The sequence below is a fragment of the Oncorhynchus gorbuscha genome, linkage group LG16 (assembly GCF_021184085.1).
Source record: "Oncorhynchus gorbuscha isolate QuinsamMale2020 ecotype Even-year linkage group LG16, OgorEven_v1.0, whole genome shotgun sequence".
NCBI classification, from domain to species: Eukaryota; Metazoa; Chordata; class Actinopteri; order Salmoniformes; family Salmonidae; genus Oncorhynchus; species Oncorhynchus gorbuscha.
In genome coordinates, this window is record NC_060188.1 from 33,051,402 (window position 1) to 33,075,999 (window position 24,598).

Here is a 24,598-nt window from a genome sequence, read left to right on the forward strand (position 1 = left end):
TTTAAAAGCTTCAATTCTTGTTAATCTAACTGCGTTCTCCGATTTCAAAATATTTTTCAACCAGCACAGGCTTCATAAAATCACAAATAGCGATTTAAATAAATCATTTACTTTTGAAGATCTTCCTCTGTTTGCAATCCCAAGGGTCACAGCTACAACATGAATGGTCGTTTTGTTAGATAAAATCCTTTATATCCCAAAAAGTCTGTTTTTAGTTGGCGCCATCGATTTCAGTAATCCACTCGTTCAACATGCAGACAAAGGAGCACAAAAAGCTACCGCTAAACTTCATCGGAACAAGTCAAACAACGTTTCTATTTAATTTGCAGGTACTCTAAAATGTAAATAAACTATAATATTTCATAGGGAAAATAGTATGTTCAATAGGAAAGCAAAATTAGTAAGCACACGCCCTCTCCCTCGCGCGCCGAAAGACTGATATTGTTCCGGTGCTCTTCTCACCAAAACTCCAATTACTTGTTCGTTTTTCAAAAAACAAGCTTGAAACCTTGAATAAAGACTGTTGACATCTAGTGGAGGCCATAGGAATTGCAATCTGGGAGACAGATTTACATAGAAACAATACGTTTCCATAATTAGAGTCTGGGACCTCAAAAATACAATTCTGGTTGGATTTTCTTTGGATTTTCACCTGCCACATCAATTATGTTATAGACTCAGACATTATGTTAACAGTTTTAGAAACTTAAAAGTGTTTTCTATTCAATACTAATAAGTATATACATATCCTGGCTTCTGGGCCTGAGTAACAGTCAGTTTACTTTGGTCACATCAGTCAGGCAGAAATTCAGGAAACCCTATCCCTAATTAAGGAAAACATGTCTGGCTTCCATCAGCCACATCTTGCTCTTCACCACCCACAGCTCTATAAACCTTTTCTTCAAGTACACCATGTTAACGGCTGTTCAAAACAAAGGCTAATAACTGGAACCCATCATAAGGATGTAGATTGTAGAGCTTCTTATGACGCTTCAAATGGTCTCATGTTTTCATACCTACTTCCCGTGGATGTTTCAACATTTTTGACCATTCATCCACCTGTTCTGGAGATGCTGATTTATGTGTGATTACTGTCACTGGAGGTTTGTCTTTACTTCCTTTTACAACCTGTGTTCTGGTTGGCCTAAGACATCCCGTGGAAACTGCTATCAGTATCTGTTGACTCAAAGCCAGGCAGTGCTGACTAGATGCTTGAAACCTGATCATCTTGCGCAACTCAGCCTGAAGGTAGATTGGGGGAACAAGGTGTCCACAGGTGAGGGTCAAGTCTTCCACCCTTGCCTCCTGTAAATTGTTGAATTTTGCATTTGAAGGTTTTTATCTGTTCACCAAGATCTTTCCAACTATCTTCATCTCACTGCAATGTCCTATCACGGTTATCAAGACAGATTTTCTCATCCCTCTTCCTTACTTCGGCTAATACCGTTAAAGACCATCTTGTTTTTGTCAACGAGTTAGACGCTCCTCTGTATTTTCCCCCAAGCTTTTTGTATATCAGACAGATTCCATATTCCGTCTTTGTCAACAATGATGGAATATTTCTTTATCTCTTGCCTACACTTCTCTACTGTGAAATGGTTCTTTATATCACTAGACAGTGAATTTAAAATCTATTTCATGCTCACATCCGGAGGAGCTGTTACTCCCTTCTCCGGAGTGGTTCTCTCACTTAACAATGGCATTACATTAACTTAAAAAGTTATATAATAAATATCTATATGTTTATTTATTTATTTAACCCCAAAAGACAACCCCTTGAGGACTTAAATCTCCTATCTATAGAACACAAATTGTTTCTGTAGGACCTGGTGACCCATAAAACTTGTGTTCACTTCAAAAGCTTGTTGAAGGCTTACATTACCCACACCTGTACAAATTGCTACTCATCTAGCAACTCACTTCTATGCAACAAGAAGCTTTCACAAAAATGACTCTGACCTTTTAATAGAGGACTTGAACCCCTATAATAGAGATTTAACAAACAGAAAAAAGGACTTGAACCGTATACAGCACAGATATGTATCACTCGTTGCACACACTAATTTTAACCTGATTTGCTTATTTTAAAATGATATTGGTCTAGACTCACTCAGCACTTACATCAATCAGGAGATTAAGAGTTGACTCCCAAAGTGGGCTGCGCTCAGCCTTCTCTCTTTCTTCTGGATCAACACAGTTGATGAGTTTTCTTGTTGTTGTTCATGACCAATTAATCCGGGTTACGGCACCAAGTGTTAACAGTTGATGTCACTCTACAATAACACAGACCCCAAAGCAAATCAGGGGGAGGAAAATAGGTTTATTCAAAGGGTACAAATCATGCTTGGAAGTGGATGGTAGATGGTCATTTCTTCCATATCCTCAGTGATTTTCTCTCAAGTGATTTTCTCTCAAGTGATTTTCTCTCAGGTGATTTTCTCTCAGGTGATTTTCTCTCAGGTGATTCTCTCCACAGAGCAAAGGGATAGGATGTTGTTATAACCCAGCATAGCCTGTGGTTGACCAATTAGAATTCCTTGCAATAAAACTGGGCCAATGGCCAAATAACAAGTATCCTATTTCAGGTTCAATGTATAAACTATTTGGACCAATGAGAACTTGCCATGTAGCTATGAGTCCTTGACTGAGATTCCTCCCATGTCTCTGACCCATTGATCAATAATTCCCTATTACAGAAAAAACACTATTTCCATTGATTGTTAGTACTGTATTGACCCCTCGTCCTCTGCGTTGTGTGTTTATCTTCAAAATATTCTTACTGTGCCTTCAGAAAGTATTCACACCTCTTGACTTTTTCCACATTTTGTTGTGTTACAGCCTGAATTTAAAATGGATTAAATTGAGATTTTGTGTCACTGACCTACACAAACTACCCCATAATGTCAAAGTGGAATTATTATTATTATTATTATTATTATTTTTTTACAAATGAATAAAAAAATTAAAAGCTTGAGTCAATAAGTATTCAATAACTTTATTATGGCAAACCTAAATAAGTTCAGGAGTCATTTAATAATAATGACTCCTGAGGAGTCACATAATAATTTGGATGGAATAAAACTGTGCACAATAATAGTGTTTAACAAGTCATCTATTGGCAGAAGGGTAAAAAACAGACATCGATTATCCCTTTGAGCATGGTGAAGTTATAAATTACACTTTGGATGGTGTAACAATACACCCAGTCACTACAGAGATACAGGTGTCCTTCCTAACTCAGTTGCCGGAGAGGAAGGAAACCACTCAGGAATTTCACCATGAGGCCAATGGTGACTTTAAAACAGTTACAGGGTTTAATGGCATTGATAAGAGAAAACTGATGGCTCAACAACATTGTAGTTAATCCACAATACTAACCTAAATGACAGAGTGAAAAGAAGGAAGTCTGTACAGAATAAAAATATTACAAAACATGAGTCCTGTTTGCAACAAGGCACTAAAGTAATACTGTAAAACATGTGGCAATGAAATTAACTTTATGTCCGAAATACAAAGTGTTATGTTTAGGGAAAATCCAATACAACACTGAGTACCACTCTCCATATTTTCAAGCTACATAATGTTATGGGTATGCTTGTTAACATTAAGGACTAGGGAGTTTTTCAGGATAAAAAATAAACTGAATAAAGCTAAGCATAGGTAAAACCTTAGAGGAAAACTTGGTTCAGTCAGCTTTTCACCAGACACTGGGAGAGGAATTAACTTTCAGCAGGACATAACCTAAACACAAAGCCAAATCTACGCTGGAGTTGCTTACAAAGAAACCAGTGAATTTTCCTGAGTGACCGAGTTACAGTTTTGACTTAAATCTGATTGAAAATCTGAGGCAAGGCCTGAAAATGGTTGTCCAACAATGATCAACAATAAATTTGACTGAGCTTGAATCATTTTGAAAAGAATAATGGGCAAATGTTGTTCAATGAAGGTGTGGAAAGCTCTTAGAGACTTACCCAGAAAGACTCTCAGCTGTAATTGCTGCCAGCTACCAGGTCTCAGAACATACCTTCCAGCTGGGCAGTATGTAAATTAAATCAAGCTATAGGCATTTGTTTGTGTAATAACTGGGTATTTGTGATAGGTTCTTCAATGTTTCATAGTTCTCTCACTACATACTACACAACAAATCAAATCAAGTGTATTTGTCACATACACATGGTTAGCAGATGTTAATGCGAGTGTAGCGAAATGCTTGTGCTTCTAGTTCCGACAATGCAGTAATAACCAACGCGTAATCTAACCTAACAATTCCAAAACTACTACCTTATACACACAAGTGTAAAGGGATAAAGAATATGTAGCTAAAGATACATGAATGAGTGATGGTACAGAACTGCATAGGCAAGATGGAGTAGATGGTATCGAGTACAGTATATACATATGAGATGAGTAATGTAGGGTATGTAAACAAAGTGGCATAGTTTAAAGTGGCTAGTGATACATGTATTCCATAAAGATGCAGTAGATGATATAGAGTATAGTATATACATATACATATGAGATGAGTAATGTAGGGTATGTAAACATTATATTAAGTAGCATTGTTTAAAGTGGCTAGTGATATATTTGACATCAATTTCCGTCCATTCCCATTATTAAAGTGGCTGGAGTTGAGTCAGTGTGTTGGCAGCAGCCACTCAATGTTAGTGGAGGCTGTTTAACAGTCTGATGGCCTTGAGATAGAAGCTGTTTTTCAGTCTCTCGGTCCCTGCTTTGATGCACCTGTACTGACCTCGCCTTCTGGATGATAGCGGGGTGAACAGGCAGTGGCTCGGGTGGTTGTTGTCTTTGATGATCTTTATAGCTTTCCTGTGACATCGGTTGCTGTAGGTGTCCTGGAGGGCAGATGGTTTGCCCCCGGTGATGCGTTGTGCAGACCTCACTACCCTCTGGAGAGCCTTACGGTTGTGGGCGGAGCAGTTGCCGTACCAGGCGGTGATACAGCCCGACAGGATGCTCTCGATTGTGCATCTGTAGAAGATTGTGAGTGCTTTTGGTGACAAGCCAAATTTCTTCAGCCTCCTGAGGTTGAAGAGGCACTGCTGCGCCTTCTTCACGATGCTGTCTGTGTGCGTGGACCAATTCAGTTTGTCCGTGATGTGTACGCCGAGGAACTTAAAACTTACTACCCTTTCCACTATTGTCCCATCAATGTTGATAGGGGGTGCTCCCTCTGCTGTTTCCTGAAGTCCACAATCATCTCCTTTGTTTTGTTGACAATGAGTGTGAGGTTATTGGGGCGGCAGGGTAGCCTAGTGGTTAGAGCGTTGGACTAGTAACCCGAAGGTTGCAAGTTCAGATCCCCGTGCTGACAATGTACAAATCTGTCGTTCTTCCCCTGAACAGGCCGTTAACCCACTGTTCAGGCCGTCATTGAAAATCTGAATTTGTTCTTAAATAAGTGTACAACATTTTATTGGGGAAATAAATAAATTCCTGACACCACACTCCGAGGGCCCTCACCTCCTCTCTGTAGGCCGTCTCGTTGTTGTTGGTAATCAAGCCTACCACTGTAGTGTTGTCCGCAAACTTGATGATTGAGTTGGAGGCGTGCATGGCCACGCAGTCATGAGTGAACAGGGAGTACAGGAGAGGGCTCAGAATGCACCCTTGTGGGTTCCCAGTATTGAGCATCAGCGGGGTGGAGATGTTGTTACCTACCCTCACCACCTGGGTGCGGCCCGTCAGGAAGTCCAGTACCCAGTTGCACAGGGCGGGGTCAAGACCCAGGGTCTCGAGCTAGATGACGAGTTTGGAGGGTACTATGGTGTTAAATGCTGAGCTGTAGTCGATGAACAGCATTCTCACATAGTGTAGTGTGATTGTGTGTGCAGTGTGGTTGCGTTTGTGTCGTCTGTGGACCTATTTGGGCGGTAAGCAAATTGGAGTGGGTATAGGGCATCAGGTAGGGTGGAGGTGATATGGTCCTTGACTAGTCTCTCAAAGCACTTCATGATGACGGAAATGAGTGCTACGGAGCGGTAGTCGTTTAGCTCAGTTACCTTAGCTTTCTTGGGAACAGGGACAACAGGGAATTCTAAGTCAGGTGAACAGAAGGACTGGAGTTCCTGTATGTTGTTGTGATCACACCACGTCTCATTAATCATAAGGCATACGCCCCGCCCCTCTTCTTGCCAGTAAGATGTTTGTTTTTGTCGGCGCAATGTGTGAAGAAACCAGTCCGTTAGCGTCTCTCGAGTGAGCCATGTTTCCATGAAGCAAAGAACATTACAGTCTCTGATGTCTCTCTGGAATGCTACCCTTGCTCGGATTTCATCAACCTTGTTGTCAAGAGACTGGACATTGGCGAGTAGTATGCTAGGGAGTGGTGCGCGATGTGCCCGTCTCCGGAGCCTGACCAGAAGGCCGCTTCGTTTGCCTCTTTTACGACATCGTTGTTTTGGGTCGCAGGCTGGGATCCATTCCGTTGTCCTGGGTGGAAGGCAGAACACAGGATTCGCTTCGCAAAAGTCATATTCCTGGTCATACTGATTGTGAGTTGACGTTGCTCTTATCTTCAGTAGTTCTTCCCGACTGTATGTAATGAAACCTAAGTTTACCTGGGGTACCAATGTAAGAAATAACACAGAAAAAATAAAAATACTGCATAGTTTCCTTGGAACGCGAAGCGAGCTGCCATCTCTGTCGGCGCCGAAGACCCATACATTCCAACGAGTTCCACATTCAGCAACGTTGACAACTTGTAAGAGAGGATACAGTTGAAGTTAAGACCTAGGCCGGGATTCAATCCGACAGCATGTTGTCGACAATGCAGCTTTTAAAGGCAATGTTCCCGTGTTCGCAGGGAGGTCTCATTCACTCTGCATATGTCGACTCAATCGGAAATTGCCTTTAAAAACCGCATTGTCAACAACCTGCGGTCAATTGCTACAATGTTTAAATTGTTGTACTGTACAATATACATTGTCCCAAATGTTTGTGTGAAGGTAATTTCATCCCAATACCCGTAACTGAGATTAAACAAACATTTGGATATTGTCAAATTTAAACAAAGTACTGACACAAATAAACACCCCAAACTTTCACAGCACAGTTTAGCCTACACATGTCTTTCAGAGACAAAGCGCTGATCTGGAGAGGTGTACACTGTAAGGGCAGGATTTTATACCATTTTAAATGTTCCCTGCTAATAAAGGTCTATTTGGAAACACTGGCCAACTTTTTCTTTCCTACCCTGTCACACTATTGTTTAAAGGCAGTCAAAAACGTGATATTCCTGTGTTTTATATATATTTCCACAATTGTGAAAATTATGATAATACCCTTTTAGTGTAAGAGCTGTTTGGAAAGGCCACCTGAAATTGCAGCCGGTTTTGGTGGGATGGAATTTTGGCCCACCCTGGTGACATCGCCAGGCAATTAATTAAGACAGCACTACACAGCTAATTAAAATAATCTAAGTTTGGTGATGAGTTGGCTATTTGAAATGTGCACCCAGGGTATGCCTTATTTTAATTAGCTGTGTAGCGCCAGGGCAAAAAAACAGAACGTGCACCCAGGGGAGAGGGGGGGGGGCAGGACTGAGTTTGGGAAAACCTGCTCTATAGGGTTGAACTGCAGCGTTAACATTGCCCTATAGAGAGCAGTAGACATTTCGATAAAACTCTTGGCTGCACACTGCACGCACCCATACTTTAAAGGGGAGGGACCTATGTATTATTGCTGTCTGTTACATTTCCCAGTCGTGGCAGTGGAACGTGAACGGTGCTAATATATCCAGAGTGGAAAAGTCGAGTATTAAGCGTTCATTTACTCATTTTCTGAAATGGTCTGCTCAACGCAGCATGTTTACAAATGGCTGGTTAACGTTTAACGTCTGATAAGTTCTAAACTGCGCTGTGCGTTAAATTCCTAACGGTGAGCTATCGTACGACTACCACCGGTAGCCAGGAAACTGGTTGGATTTGACACTTGTATCCGTCCGTGACTGTCACCGAGAAGGCACCTTACCTATTCGTCTGCTGCAAGGTGAGTGCTGCTGTCCTCATGTCAACTCGAGCTGTAAAGCCCATACGAATGGTGTCCGTTCATTTAGTATTACCCCAATTCTTAGCAGCAAGGTCAGTCTGTGCAGGCAGACATAATCTGGAATGCAAGGCAACACTTTGCTAACACAGTTTGGCCTCGTTTTGTAGCCATGTGAATTGAGCTCTTAATCACTTGGTAGCAATGCAACTTGCGTAGCTACTGTAACATTGTGAAACTGTTTTGTCACAGGGGGCGTGTGATCTTGCCATAGTCTAATGCGAGTTTTTAGAAGCCTAGTTATTTTTGATGCAGTACTTTTCATATGAATGTCTTCCCAGTGAAATGTGTTTCTGGTTTGCGCGGTCAAAGTAAACATTCCTTTGGAATGACATCCGCAGTTTTGTTATTTTATTAGGATCCCCATAAGCTGCTTTACTCTTCTAAGGGTCCACATGAAACATAACATATTACAGATCATTAATAGACAAGAACAGCTCAAGGATAGAACTACATAAAAAAAAAACGTTCACAACAGCCATTGGGGTTGTTCTGAACGTGAAAAGCCCCAGGTACTCATAGAAGAACAATGTTAGCCTACACGAACTGCCCCCTCCAAAAAAAAGATATATATATATATATATATATATATTATTCACTTGTGTCTATTAGCGTAACTAGAAGCCTATAATAGCTTACAAAAAGGCCTATGTGGAATGATAGGCATATAGCCTAAATTAGCCTAAATCTCTCCCCAGCCTACATTTCTAAGTTAATTTAGCCACGTTGATTGTCACATGGTTCCTTTCAGTGAAGGCTCCTCAGAGAAGTGGGAGGACTATCCTCAGTGAATTTCATAAATATTGGAACATTAAAAAAGAGGGATGTTATGTTAGCTAGCAGGCTATGTCTATCCAACACTTCAACTCTTCCAAGTCAAGGTAAGCTTTTGGATTTATATATATTTTTTTGCCAACGGGGCCTTCACAAACTGTACAATATACTGCATGATTGTAATGGGTTTACTAGCGTTAGTTTCAATAGATATGTTGACTATCATGATAGTGATGATGCAGTCATGATAGTTTGGCTTGGACAGCTTTTTTTCCCGCCTGGTCACAGACAGCTGATGTGTTTTGCACTGAAGTCCACAAGTGAAGGGAAAGGTGAGAGGAGGAGAGCATGTAGATAGTTGCCAGAAGGAATTATATGTATATACAAGGAGCAAAGTGATCCTGCTGTTTTTACATGGCTGCTATGAAAGTGAACTGTGTTTGACTAACGTTGTAAACTTTAATTCATGGACTAGGTTGTAGCAACCCCATGACGGGTACAAGGAAAATGTCAAATATCATGCAGTAGCCTAAACCTATCGACATTACAATGAGCTGGGTGAATGGAAAATGAATGACAGTCATCCAATATGCTGTAAAAGAAGTAAGGCCATGCTCATTTGAAAAATACATCCTCCTCCCACATCTTAAATGGCACCGAACGCCACTGGTTCCTTTGGATATTTGCTAGTTCCCCCAACACTGAATTAGCCAGCCCACTGTTGTAGATCTGCAAAAACACTGTTCAAAGGTAAATTACACTGGCAATAAGTAAGGCTGTAATTCACCTGGTAGGGTTATAGTTTGTACAGCTTATAAAACATCTAAGAAATTACTGTCCATTGGAACTTTTCTGATAAAAAAAATTCTGATAAAATATTATCTTACTCTTTAAAGTAGAAAAAATAAATAATTTCTCTTTGAATTGAAAGAATGACTTAATGAGTATCCTATTATTTAAATGAATCAGTTTGTGTTTTTATTGGGCTAACCAGTGGGAAATGAAAGACTTAAGTTGTTGTCCCAATAGTCTGAATTCATTGCACCAGTTATGTCAGAAGATACAAGGCAGCAGGTTAACCCTGTCTGCTCAGGTCAACACTGCACCACCAATGCATAAATTTAGCCCGATATGTCGCGCATGGCAGTTCATCAACTGAGAAATAAAAAAGTCTATTTACACAATAGTGTGAGATTGAAGCCCACAATTCAGAACGCCCCCACACACCCCTCAAACATCCCATTGGTTCCTGCATGAATGCCCCACCCCTCGAGCATGCCATCTTCATGCTGGTGTGACAATTTTTATATTTTGGGTTTCCCCTGATTGTCAATGCGGTTAAAATGTGTGTCAAAACGGAAATAATAGTATTTTCAGAGTTTTTCGGGAAGAAGGACATTGTCCTAGCTAGCTACCTATCCCATTCTGCTGTGTACCAGAGTTCTAGCTAGCTAGCTAACATAGTGTCCTTTGTTCCCGCCTGCCGAACACCTGCTGTTGTTAACAGAATTGTGGGAAAGCAGTGCCCAACAAGTAGGGGTAAAATACACTGTCTACCGGTATCCTAGCCAGCTAGCTACCTTTGTCGCCCCCGCCTCATCTTCTTCTATGGGGTTTATCGGCGGTTGGCATTAGAGGTCGACCGATTATGATTTTTCAATGCTGATACCGATTATTGGAGGACCATAAAAAGCCGATACTGATTAATCGGCCAATTTTTTAAAAATGTATTTGTATTAATGACAATTACAACAATACGGAATGAACACTTATTTTAACTTAATATAATACATCAATAAAATCAATTTGGCCTCAAATAAATAATGAAATATGTTCAATTTGGTTTAAATAATGCAAAAACAAAGTGTTGGAGAAGAAAGTAAAAGTGCAATATGTGCCATGTAAGAAAGCTAACGTTTCAGTTCCTTGCTCAGAACATATGAAAGCTGGTGGTTCCTTTTAACATGAGTCTTCAATATTCCCAGTTAAGAAGTTTTAGGTTATAGGAATAATAGGATTATTTCTCTCTATACCATTTGTATTTCATTAACCTTTGGCTATTGGATATTCTTATAGGCACCTTAGTATTGCCAGTGTAACAGTATAGCTTCCCTCCCTCTTCTTGCTCCTACCTGGTCTCAAACCAGGAACACAACGACAACAGCCACCCTTGAAGCAGCGTTACCCAACGAGAGCAAGGGGAACAACCACTCCAAGTCTCAGTGAGTGATGTTTGAAACTCTATTAGCGCGCACCCTGCTAACTAGCTAGCCATTTCACATCGGTTACACGAGCCTCATCTCAGGAGTTGATAGGCTTGAAGTCATAAACAGCTGCTGGCAAACACACAAAAGTGCTGTTTGAATGGATGCTTATGAGCCTGCTGGTGCCTACCATCGCTCAGTCAGACTGCGCTATCAAATCATAGACTTAGTTATAACATGACAACACACAGAAATACGAGCCTTAGGTCATTAATATGGTCGAATCCGGAAACTATCATCTCGAAAACAAGACGTTTATTCTTTCAGTGAAATACAGAACCGTTCCGTATTTTATCTAACGGGTGGCATCATAAGTCTAAATATTCCTGTTACATCGCACAACCTTCAATGTTATGTCATAATTACGTAAAATTCTGGCAAATTAGGCGGCACAAATTGTTGCATATACACTGACTCTGCGTGCAATGAATGCAAAAGTGACACAATTTCACCTGGTTAATATTGCCTGCTAACCTGGATTTCTTTTAGCTAAATATGCAGGTTTAAAAATATATACTTCTGTGTATTGATTTTAAGAAAGGCATTAATGTTTATGGTTAGGTATACTGTCACGCCTTGGTCATTGTATTTTGTGTTTTTGTTATATGTTTGGGTAGGCCAGGGTGTGACATGGGTTTATATGTTGTTTTTGTATTGGGGTTTGTATTATTTGGGATCGCGGCTGATTAGGGGTGTTGTATAGGCTTGGCTGCCTGAGGCGATTCCTGATCAGAGTCAGGTGATTCTCGTTGTCTTGGATTGGGAACCGTATTTAGGCAGCCTTAGTTTCGCTTTGTATTTCGTGGGTGATTGTTCCTGTCTTTGTGTAGTGTTCACCAGATAGGCTGTAATAAGTTTCACGTTCCGTTTGTTGTTTTTGTATTTAGTTTCAGTTATTTCATGTACAGAGTTTCATTCATTAAAGTCATGAGTAACCAACACGCTGCATTTCGGTCCGACTCTCTTCCTTCAACAGACGAACACCGTTACATATACATTGGAGCAACGTTACACACCACATTGATTATATGCAACGCAGGACATGCTAGATAAACTAGTAATATCATCAACCATGTGTAGGTAACTAGTGATTATGATTGTTTTTTTTATAAGATAAGTTTAATGCTAGCTAGCAACTTACCTTGGCTTACTGCATTCGCTTAACAGGCAGTCTCCTCGTGGATGGCAATGTAATCATGTGGTTAGTGTTGGACTAGTTCACTGTAATCGCCCGAGCTGACAAGGTAAAAATCTGTTGTTCTGCCCCTGAACGAGACGGTTAACCCACCGTTCCTAGGCCTTCATTGAAAATAAGAATGTGTTCTTAACTGACTTGCCTAGGTGGGAAAAAAAAATTGGTGGCCAAATCGGCCCTAAATAATCGGCCATTCCGATTAATCAGTCGACCTCTAGTTGGCATCCAACGTTAAAGTGCATTACCACCATCTACTATACTGGAGTGCCCTGCCTCCCACCTGTGTACTGGAGTCCCTTGCTTAAAAATGGACCAATAGAAGTATAAATTGCCCACATGCAGGAGTAGGCCATAATTACACCCTTCTCAGTTTATATGCATGGTATAGCCGCTATAGACAGGGAACAAGGTGTAATAAACGGTAATGACTTCATATAGAGGGTAGTGCCTATGTTGTAAATAGTATTGTTTTCAAATCTATTTTTAAGTTACACTTTTTTTCTTCTCATAGTCGTCCATGTGGGAGCGATATGACAGTTAAATCATCATATTAACCCGACCCTAAACAGGGACACTGGCCTATTTCAAATTTGTTACCATGGTGATCTTATAAATAAGCCTTTCTGGCTGTTTTAAAGGCATTGCCCCATTTTTAGACCTACACTTCCAGACATGATTGCAAACACAAGCCTCTGACAAAGTTCTAGTATGCTAGGTGTTCCTGTAGACTTCTGGTAATTGTGTTAGCGCCAGCTAGCATTTCCTTGTGAAACTACCTATTAACTTACACCGTACTGGACGCGGATACATAAAAATGGTATCCACACGTTCATCTGACTCTGGGTAATTATACAGGGCTTCATTGCCAAAATCCAGAACTATCCCTTTAAGGCTGGATCAGTATTAACTCTCTGAGGACTGGCATTGTTTTGAGAGAAAGCCAAGGCAGGCAAATGGGAAACCCCCACATCAGTGTTGTGATGGGTCAGAGAACTTAACAAGCTCCACTCTGCTGGGCCTATCAGGGAGGGCTGTCAGGCGTGGCCCACGTGAGAAAGTGTCCCGTCTGCCCGGGGAAGACATTTAAAAGACTCGGTCAGCCGCTCCGCTATAGGAGCTGAGGGCCAATTCTCTAGCTCGCTTTCTCCCCTGAAAGATACACTTGATCGCTCCACTCCTCCTCATGGATTTAAAATTGAATGACTGGCGAAAGAAGCATGGTGAAAATAAATTCTCATCATCATGCTTACACAGATCCAATGCTGTCCAGCTTCTCATATACAGGGTGAACACAGGGACAACTGATCCCAAATCTGTTGTTTTGCATGGAAAGTAATTGGAGTGGAGGAAATCTCTTGATTGGGTAAACCCGGTTTTCCCCGCTCTGCTCGGCTTTCCCAGCTTATATAGATTCAAGCCAGGTCATCAGAGTTAAAGGAGTAGTTCACTATTTTACAACTTGTTAGATGGTTCCTCACTCTGAAAGTAGTCTATGGGCCAGGGGAAACTGAAATCCATAGTTTGGTTCTCTTTAAACAGTCATTACAAACTTCAGCTAACTTTAGCCACCTCTAGCTAAAAATCTATGGAAGTGAGGTAAGCATGTTTTAAAAAGAATAAATAAGAATAATAAGTTTATTTATTTGATTTTTAATTTAACTAGTCAAGTCAGTTAAGAACAGATTCTTATTTACAATGACGGCCTTACGGGGCACAGTGGGTTAACTGCCTTGTTCAGAGGCAGAACGACAGATTTTTACCTTGTCAGCTCGTGGATTCGTTAACCTGGGCCGCCCTCAAATCAAGGCACTGCCTGCTAATATATCTCTATATATTATGCATCAACCTGTACATTTTATATGATTTTTAAAAAACCGTTTGAAATTGGGTGCATTCCGCCTCACTAATTCACATAGAAGTAGTCTATTTCACTGTGGTGGACAATTTACATTTGAGGCATGCTATGCTAATGTAAGGCAAGGATTAGCTAGATGAGCCGGACAAACTTCTCTCTTCGATGAGAGCTCAAGCACTCCCCCAGTGTTCCCCAGTGGCCAGCTCAAACGCCGACTGTTGCGTCGATTGTAACTAGATGTTCTAATCACTGCAGGGACCACAGTAGAATGAGCACACTTGTGTGTTCGTACGCGTTAAAGTGGAAATGACCAGCATTTTAGAAGCCTTTTTATGACCTTCAACAAACTACAGGTTTGCATTTTCTGTTGCGTAGGAAACATCCTTAAACTCAGGATGATCACATTTTAAGATGCGGCATCTGTAGCTGTGCCTCTGTTCTCCACGGGGCTTGGTACAGCTGAGCTGTGCTGTCACTGTGCTAGAGTGCTCAGTGGTGTAACTGCATGGCTCTCCTCTCCTTGTGGAGGATCAGTGGGGCGCGTCTGTCGCAGATGGCTGACTTAGTATCGGCCTCCTCCTGGAGCTGTTCCCACAAACAGGCCCTCGGCTCTCTCTGACTTGCTGCGGTCACTGTGATGTAACTCCGAGATGCACATATGCATCAGGCGGCACACACAAATCATCTTTATCATGTTTGGGTCTTTTTGATTGTTGATTTAAAAAAAAAAATGTTCTGGTTACGTTTTCTGAAGCTGAGCAAACAAGACATAATCCTTCAAATGATCTCTATGCAGCGTATAGCCTAGTAGATGGATGATTTGGTGGATGTTGATGTGATTAATGGTAAAAGGATATTCCCAATCAGCAGATGCAGGACCAACAGTACTGTGTCCCTGGACACCGACAATGAAGGGGCAAACCTCCACTAATTTCGCCGTGTAATGGCTTCACTTCCTGTTTAGGGTGGGGTTAACACCGCTTTAAATGAATGCATAGCAGTAAAATGTGCATAAGAGCCAAGCAAACCAGGCTGCCACTCTTGACTCCATTCCAAGGAATAAGGTGAGTTTTTTTTTTCTTCATTTTTCTTCATGGCGCCTCTGCAGCTGACATTATTATTCTGAAGCTGTAGCCTATTGTTTTGTTTAAATATGTATGGATCTTTTGAAGTTTCTGCACACAGGGGCGTTGGCTATGCATTGAGTTTGGCCAAAATTGTGGGTGTTTCAAAATCGTTTACCTTAGATTTACTACCCAAAGACGAGGAGGGGTAACTGTTTTGGTGTGTGTGTGTGTGTTCAAGCTCAGTTGTGTGTGTGTGTGTGGAAATATGTTTACCGCAGTAAGCTACATTCCATCCTGAATTATGTTCTATTTAAGAGCCTGTTCTGGCAATGTACAAGATGTTGGACCCTGGGAAATGACAGCATGCTCCCTCACACATGACATGTACAGTACCCGTCAAAAGGTTGGACACCTACTCATTCAATGGTTTTTCTTTATTTAAATTGTTTCTACATTGTAGAAGAATAGTGAAGACATCAAAACTATGAAATAACACATGGAATCATGAAGTAACCAAAAGTGCTAAACAAATGTAAGTCAATTTTATATTTGAGATAATTCAAAGTAGGCACCCTTTGTCTTAACAGCTTTGCACACTTGTGGCATTCTCTCGACCAGCTTAACTTGAAAAGCAGCCATGAAGGAGTTCCCACATATGCTGAGCACCTGTTGTCTGTTTTTCCTTCACTCTGTGTTCCAACTCATCCCAAACCATCTCAATTGGGTTGAGGTCGGGTGATTGTGGAGGCCAGGTGATCTAAAGCAGCACTCATCACTCTCCTTCTTGCTCTCAAATAGCCCTCACACAGCCTGTAGGTGGGTTGGGTCATTGTCCTGTTGAAAAGCAAATGATAGTCCCACTAAGCGCAAACCAGATGGAATGGCGTATCTATCGCTGCAGAATGCTGTGGTAGCCATGCTGTTTAAGTGTGCCTTGAATTCTAAATAAATCCCTGACTGTCACCAGCAAAGCACCATCACACCTCCTCCATGCTTCACGGTGGGAACCACACATGCGGAGATCATCCGTTCACCTTCTTTGCATCTCACAAAGACACAGCGGTTGGAACCAAAAATCTCAAGTCAAATGTGCATTGTTTGTGTTTCTTGACCCAAGCAAGTCCATTGGGACTTTTCTTTTTATTGGTGTCCTTTTAGTAGTGGTTTCTTTGCAGCAATAAGAAAAACCCTTTCTGTTTCATTTTCAATGCATTTGTAAACATTTCTGAACATGTTTTCACTTTGTCATTATGTGAACGTGTGTGTGGATGGGTGAGGGGGGGTGGGGAAATCTCTTTGATCCATTTTGAATCCAGGCTCTAACACAACAAAATGTGGAACAATTCTAGGGGTTTGAATACTTTCTGAAGGTCCTCTGTAATAGCCTACTGATCATCAACAATTTCATAGGCGCATCACTCCAGCATGTCACGCCTGTATGGAAGGACCTCATTATAGGCACTGCTCTTTGTTTAAGAATATAAATGGGTCTAAGGTTAAGTCATGATTTGTGGTTTTTAAAAGTAGTATTTTTAGTCATCTTCTGGGATCGGGATTTTATTTTTGTTTGTTTTGCTGTCAGGATGCAACTCTTAAAACCTCTTTGGGCTAGGGGGCAGTATTTTGACATCTGGATGAAAAGCATGTCCAAAGTAAAACTGCCTGTTACTCAGGCCCAGAAGCTAGGATATGCATATAATTGGTAGATCTGGATAGGAAACACTCAAGCCTTTTAGAGTTTCAGGCTTGTTTTTGAAAAAATGAGCTAGAATTTGTAGTTTTCCTTAAGTGGCTCCCATTTTGGCTGTAACATTCAATTATCTGGCAACAGCTCTGGTGGACATTCCTGTGGTCAACATGTTTACTTGAGACATCTGTGGCATTTTGTTGTGATAAAACTGCACTTTTTTAGAGTGCTTTTATTGTACCCAGCACAAGGTGCACGTGTGTAATGATCATGCTGTTTCAATCTGTCACGGGGTGGATTATCTTCTCAAAGGAGAAATGCTCACTAAGAGTGAAATAAACAAATTGCGCCCAAAATTTGAGAGAAATAAGCATTTTGTGAAGAAGGAAAATGTCTGGGCTCGTTTTTATTTCAGCTCATGCGACATGGAAACCACGTTGCATTTTGTTTTTGTTTAGTGTATATGCAGTGCATTCGGAAAGTATTCATTCCCTTTCTCCACGTTATGCTACGTTTCTGCTTTATTCTAAAATGGATTTAAATACATGTTTTTCCTCAATCTATACACAATACCCCATAATGGCAAAGCGAAAACATGTTTTTAGGAGTTGTGCACATTTTTAAATAAACACATATATGAAATATCACATTTTATATACAGACCCTTTACTCCGTACTTTGTTGACGCACCTCGGAAGGCTAGTGCAATGACTCGTGGCACAATGGCGGCATCATGAAACTCATAATGTAAGCATTAGCTGGTAGCAGTAGCTTACTATCTAGATTTTGTTGAAAGAGTCTGTGTGTGTGTGTGTGTGTGTGTGTGTGTGGGCAGCTGTTTGTTAGCAACATTTCAGTGACTGGCTCAGCTGGCAAAGTAATGGACAAGTTTATGCTTTCATACCTACAGTCAGATGTCAGAAATACTGTTTATTGAAGCACTGTAATCCTTAGCTAGGTGTAAAATGGGGGGGATAATAAGACTTCCTCATCAACAAAACATGACTGACAGCCTGTGTATTGTTTTCTCTTAGATTCATGTCAACTCATTTTAGGGAGCATACGAAGTCACCTAGGTAAACATTTCAAATGTTCGACTGCACATTTGGAGCCAAACCAGGGATACTTTAAGGAATCTGTGGCTGAACTTCTTCTTTTGCTCTAGCTCATTACTCTTTGCAAGATACGAGACCAATCAGTGCAGGCAGAATCTTTTCATTATTTAACAAAAGACAATGTAATATAAATGTGGCGCAGCAGGTGGCGAGTGGCTCCCGGTCTAATGCATCACATCTCAATGCTGGAGGTGTCACAACAGACCCTGGTTCGATCCCGGGCTGTATCACAAGCAGCAATGACCGGGTGTCCCATAGGGCGACGCACAATTTGGCCCAGCATCGTCTGGTTTAGGGGAGGGTTTGGCCGGGGTAGGCTGTCATTGTAAAATAAGAATTTGTTATCTGACTTTCCTAGTTAAATTAAAATAATGATATAAATACACTAAGTGTACTAACATTAAGAGCACCTGCTCTTTCCAGGACAGACTGACCAGATGAATCCAGGTGAAATCTATGATCCCTTATTGATGTCGCTTGTTACATCCACAGGTGAAAGGACTTTCAGCCTTGAGACAATTGAGACATGGATTGTGTATGTGTGCCATTCAGAGGGTGAATGGGAATGACAAAAGTGCCTTTGAACTAGAGGTCGACCAATTTATTTTTCAGAACAATTGATAATCTGCATTTTTGGACACCGATTATGGCCGATTACATTGCACTCCACGAGGAGACTGCTTGGCAGGCTGACTATCTATTAGTTGAGTGCAGCAAGGAGCGAAGGTAATTTGCTAGCCAGCATTAAACGTATCTTATAAAAAAATAATCAATCTAAACATAATCACTAGTTAACTACACATGGTTGACGATATTACTAGTTTATCTAGCTTATCACAGCCTACTTCGCCAAACAGGTGATTTAACGCGCATTTGTGAAAAAAGCACTGTCGTTGCACCAATGTGTACCTAACCATGAACATCAATGTCTAAAATCGATACACAAGTGTATATTTTTAAAACTGCATATGTAGTTGAAATTGCCTGCTAACGTGAATTTCTTTGAACTAGGGAAATTGTCACTTCTCTTATGCAGCAGTTTGGGCCGTCTGGCTCGACGTGAACTGTGTGAAGACCATTTCTTCCTAACAAAGACTAATTTATTTGCCAGAATTTTACATAATTATGACATGACATTGAAGGTTGTGCAATGTGACAGTAATATTTAGACTTGGATGCCATCCTTTCGATAAAATATGGAACGGTTCCGTATTTCATTGACAGAATAAACATTTTGTTTTCAAAATGATAGTTTCCGGATTTGACCATATTAATGACCTAACGCTCGTATTTCTGTGTTTTTATTATATTATGATTAAGTCTGAATTGATAGAGCAGTTTGACTGAGCGGTGGTAGGCAGCAGCAGGCTCGTAAGCATTCATTCAAACAGCACTTTACTGGGTTTTTGCCAGCAACTCTTAGCAATGCTTTAACCACAGTGCTGTTTTATGACTTCAAGCCTATCAACTCCCGAGATTAGGCTGGCAACTATAGTGCCTGTAAGACATTTAATAGTCAAAGGTATATGAAATACAAATGGTATAGAGAGAAATAGTCTTATAATAACTACAACCTAAAACTTCTTGCCTGGGAATATTGAAGACTCATGTTAAAAGGAACCACCAGCTTCATATGTTCTGGGCAAGGAACTTAAACGTTAGCTTTTTTACATGGCACATATTTCGCTTTTACTTCTCCAACACTTTGTTTTTGCATTATTTAAACCAAATTAAACATTTATTTGAGACTAAATAGATTTGATTTATATATTATATTAAAATAAGTTTTCATTCAGTATTGTTGTAATTGTCATATATTTAATTGGTATCGACTTTTTGGTCCTCCAATAATCGGTAACGGCGTTGAAAAATCATAATCGGTCGACCTCTAGTAAAAATGCATGTTGTGTGAGTATGGATGTGGGTATGCAGATCCGCGGGCAAATGTGGCCCCTCATGATCAGTTTGCGCTTGAGTGCAGGCGGGTGTTTCCAAGTGCGTGTGCATGCGTACTGTATGTGTGTCGTTGTGTATGTGTGTCGTTGTCCACAAACTGCAGAGGAGGAACTTGGTTTGTTCAAACCCCCAACATCATTACAACATTCCTGCTGGTCATTTTGAATCCCAGTTACACAGTAATATGGTATTCCATTATGCACTCATATGGCTTGAATTACAGCATAGAGATTTGCCTTGAATTACAATGTGTTCTTGGTCTATTTTGTACTAGTACCAGCCAATGTGTACACATCATGTCTGTCTTTGAGTGATAATGATGGTACCAGCATACTAACGATCAACTCAGTCTAATGTGTTCTTGAACCAACAGATTGACAAACCAACAGATTTAAGCCTTTTTTTAGGGAATTAATCTGTATATTTTCCTTTTCGGAAGGTGGGTGTGTTAATTGGTTGTTGTGGTTAGTTACCCCCATAGACAACTATCACTCTTGAACCTAATGAAAAAGCACCATCTGAAAATAATAAATGATCCATCAATGTGATTGCAAAAATCACTGGTGTGTAAAGTTGCCCTGAAAGCCACAAACCATAACTTTTCCTGCCATTTTTAATGGTCACTTCAATTGATTCTGAGGAGTGGGTCTATAAACTAGCCTATGCTTTATGGGCTTAGGGTAAGACATTCCTACTATCATAACACCAAATCTTTAGCTTGTAGGATATTATGCCGTTGTTTTTGAGTCTTTTGCAAGCGAATAATGTATAGGCCTTTTCAAATACGGTTTCAAAATGGCATGCCGATCTAATGTCAGTCCTTGCATCACTCGCTCAGAACTACCCTTACATTTGTAGACTATTTCCCAGCAATGTAGCCTAGCTCATTCTGTTTCAAACCAAGTGGTGGGGGCTGCTGGCTGCATTTGGACTGAAACACAGATTCGAGCTTTAAATATTGACACAATAATGAGGGTACATCCATAGTCCCGTCCCTGTGTGCATTTTCGCTGAATTAGAGAGTCGGTCTACGTTATGTTGGACCTTGAGAAAGTATTGGTGAAATCAGATCATATGGGGAGACTACTATAAACAAGAGACATTTTTTTTCTCAACACCCTCCATTCTCTGTTTTCTTTATCAAACTGCATGATTGACAGGTCAGTGTCTATTACTACACAGAAGGCGAAACCACATTCCTTGTCACAAGGAGCAAGCATTGTCAGAGAATGGAAATGTCCATCACCGACATGCCCATTGTCTTACATCACATATTGCACGGATCTGTCTTGTATCTCACAAAGGGTAATGGGATTGATCAAAAGTTGTCCAGCTACAATGGGCTGCCATAACATTTGAACATATTACCTAGGTGACATTGTCTGCTGAACGCCAGTACTGCCTCAACTAAGTCAATGTTGAGGGGTTTTTGGGGAGGATGTTTTAGTCGCCACCTTTTTCCATCTAGCTAATCAAGGATTTTTCTTCATTGTGTCTGAAATTTGACTAGCTGAGCCAGTCACTGAAATCATCTTTGACTGAACAATGCTGCTAACCAACCAGCTACCTACTTAGTGCTGCACACTCAATGTTGAATCTTCCAACAAAAGCTAGATAGCAAGCTACTGTAGTTAGTAGTGCTAATGCTTACATTTATTATGCGGTTTCATGGAGCTGCTGTTCTTCTGCCACAAGTCATTGCAGTAGTCTCCCAAGTCAACTGCTTTGCTCAGCTGACCCAATGATATGATCACGAAGAAACATGCTGATCTACGGACTGAATTCTGTTAAGTTCCTCTTAATTGTGTCTACAACTTCAGGGTAATTTTAAATGAGCTAAGCAAGCTTTTTATGTCATTGTTGGAGGAGCTAGCTGACTCTCTTCCAGATAGCTATAAAAAGCATCTGAAAAGATTTGTAATGTGCCATCACATCTTCATAACATTCTACAGTTGTACTACAGACGACTGGTTGCGTCAGGGCTTGGTACATCACGAGGGCCAAGCTCCCTGCCATCCAGAACCTCTCTACCAGGCGGTGTCAGAGGAAGGCCCTAAACATTTTTGAAGACTCCAGCCTCCCAAGTCACTGCTACCGCATGGCAAGCGGTACGATGCACCAAGTCTAGAACCAACAGGCCCTGGACAGCTTCTACACGTAAGCCATAAGACTGCCAAATAGTTATAGCTACCCGGACTATCTGCATTGACCGCTTTGCAAACCCCCTCCCCCCACATACGTGATTGTTTAACTATGTCAGTTCTTTATTCCTAGTTATATGTACATATCTACCTCAATTATCTTGTACCCCTCTGCACATCGACTCTGTACTGGTACACTTATATAGCCAAGTTATCATCACTCATTGTGTCATGTAGTTAGATTGGTTAAAAACTAGTGCACGACCGATTTAAATCAGAATGGGCAATTTTAAATTAGGGCCGATTTTCAAGTTTTCGTAACAATTGGCATTTTTGGACACCGATTATGGCCGATTACATTACATTCCACGAGGAGACTTGTTACGGTTTTCTTCCGTCGAAGGAGAGTCAGACCAAAATGCAGCGTGGTAATTTTGCTGTTTAATAATGATGAAACACGAACAATACAAAAACAACAAACGGAATGTGAAAACCTATACAGCCTATCTGGTGACAACTAACACAGAGACAGGAACATTCACCCACCAAACACTCAAAGAATATGGCTGCCTAAATATGGTTCCCAATCAGAGACAACGATAATCACCTGCCTCTGCTTAAGAACTGCCTCAGGAAACCATAGACTTTCCTAGACAACCCTACTCAGCCACAATCCCAATACCTACTAAAACCCCAATCCAAAAACACACCACAAAATAAACCCATGTCACACCCTGGCCTGACCAAATAAATAAAACACAAAATACTAAGACCGAGGCGTGACAAGACTGGGTGACAGGCTAACTACTTGTTATGCGAGTGCAGCAAGGAGCAAGCTAGCGTTAAACTTATCTTATAAAAAAATAATCAATCTTAACATAATCACTCGTTAACTACACATGGTTGATATTACTAGTTTATCTAGCTTGTCCTGCATTGTATATAATCGATTAGGTGCCTGTTAATTTATCATTGCATCATAGCCTACTTCACCAAACTGTTATTTAACAAGCACATTTGCGAAAAAAGTGCTATCGTTGCACCAATGTGTACCTAACCATAAACATCAATGCCTTTCTTAAAATCAATATACAGAGGTATATTTTTTTTTAAACCTGCATATTTTGTTAAAAGAAATCCAGGTTAACAGGCAATATTAAACTAGGGAAATTGTGTCACTTCTCTTGCGTTAATTGCACGCAGAGTCTGGGTACATGCTACAGTTTGGGCCACCTGGCTCATTTGCGAACTAATTTGCCAGATTTTTACGTATTGTTGTAATTGTCATTATTACAAATATATTTTTAATCGGTGTTGGCTTTTTTTTGGTCCTCCAATCGGTATCGGCGGTGAAAAATCATAATCGGTCAACCTCTTGTAAAACCATAGCCAAATTGATTGTATGAGGGTATAACTGGTTTATTAATGCATACATTTGCTGTCTCGAAGAAAATGTCTAATGGAATGATATTGAATTCAAAAGATGCCCAACGATTGAACCCAGCATTAGCGGAGTTTCTGTTTGGATCAAGTGCCATTCTGTGACTTTGGCTAATAAGCCTTTTTTTGCCGTGGTATTGTTTTCAGTATCGAGTATCGGGATACTAAAGCTGATATCGAAGTGTAAATTCTGGTATCACGACAGCACTACTCCTATGAGCTTCACGTTGGCGCTCATAGGTCCTTTTTAGATGGAAATGCCCTTATCCAGTTTTCACCCCCAGCTCAGTGCACATGAAGGTGATATGAGGTGAGGAGGCTACTTTAGGTCATTAAAATGCAGCCGCGGTACCACCATCAGTGTTGTGTGCTCTACGGTGGGATAGGACAACCCCGTAATAAGATGCAGTTACACAGTGCAAGGTTTTCCTCTGGGCTGGCAGGTGAAGTGGGTCAACTTCCCCATCTTTATAGCTACTGCTCTATATCTGAGTAGTTACATTTAGGGACTCACCAGATGGACTGAACTCACCTCTGCCGCCAAGTAAGTGGCGTTTTGAGGTTGTTATTGCGTCATAAAGGGTCGGATGGCCTTGTGCAAACCCAGGACATGTTTAACGTAAACTCGTACATCGCCTTGGTCCGTACAAATACTTCCAGATCAACTGTAATGTCAATACCATTGTAAAGCACAATTTCTCCTATTTCCAACAAAATCAATTACATGACCTAAACGCTGCCCGTTTCTGCATAATTCAAGCAGGCAATGAGCCCCATCAGGTCTTTTTAAAAATGGCGCGTGGGGAAGCGAAACTAATGCGTGAGAAGGAGAGATTTCGTGTGGGAACACTTTTTTTTCACTCTCTGTCCAACTTATCACCTTATCGCCTCAAATGTAAATAAAACACTATAAAGAGTTTATATAATGTGTCATTACATACCTATTTGAAGGTTTGTGTCGAATTTGAATCAGGTTTTTAGGGCGGTGTTGAAGTGATCTTAGAAGTAAACAGCGGCTTTGAGAAGTACTGGATGCTGCT

At 40.7% G+C, this 24,598-nt stretch overlaps 1 protein-coding gene across 1 annotated transcript in view; it reads left to right on the forward strand.

Moving 5' to 3' along the window:
* Positions 1–7,685: 7,685 nt before the first annotated feature.
* Positions 7,686–24,598, forward strand: part of LOC123998723 (thyroid hormone receptor alpha) — a 120,159-nt gene continuing 103,246 nt past the window's right edge. The window contains exon 1 of the mRNA XM_046303821.1: positions 7,686–8,007. The gene's annotated coding sequence lies outside the window, so the exon portion shown is untranslated. The remainder of the gene's footprint in view (positions 8,008–24,598) is intronic.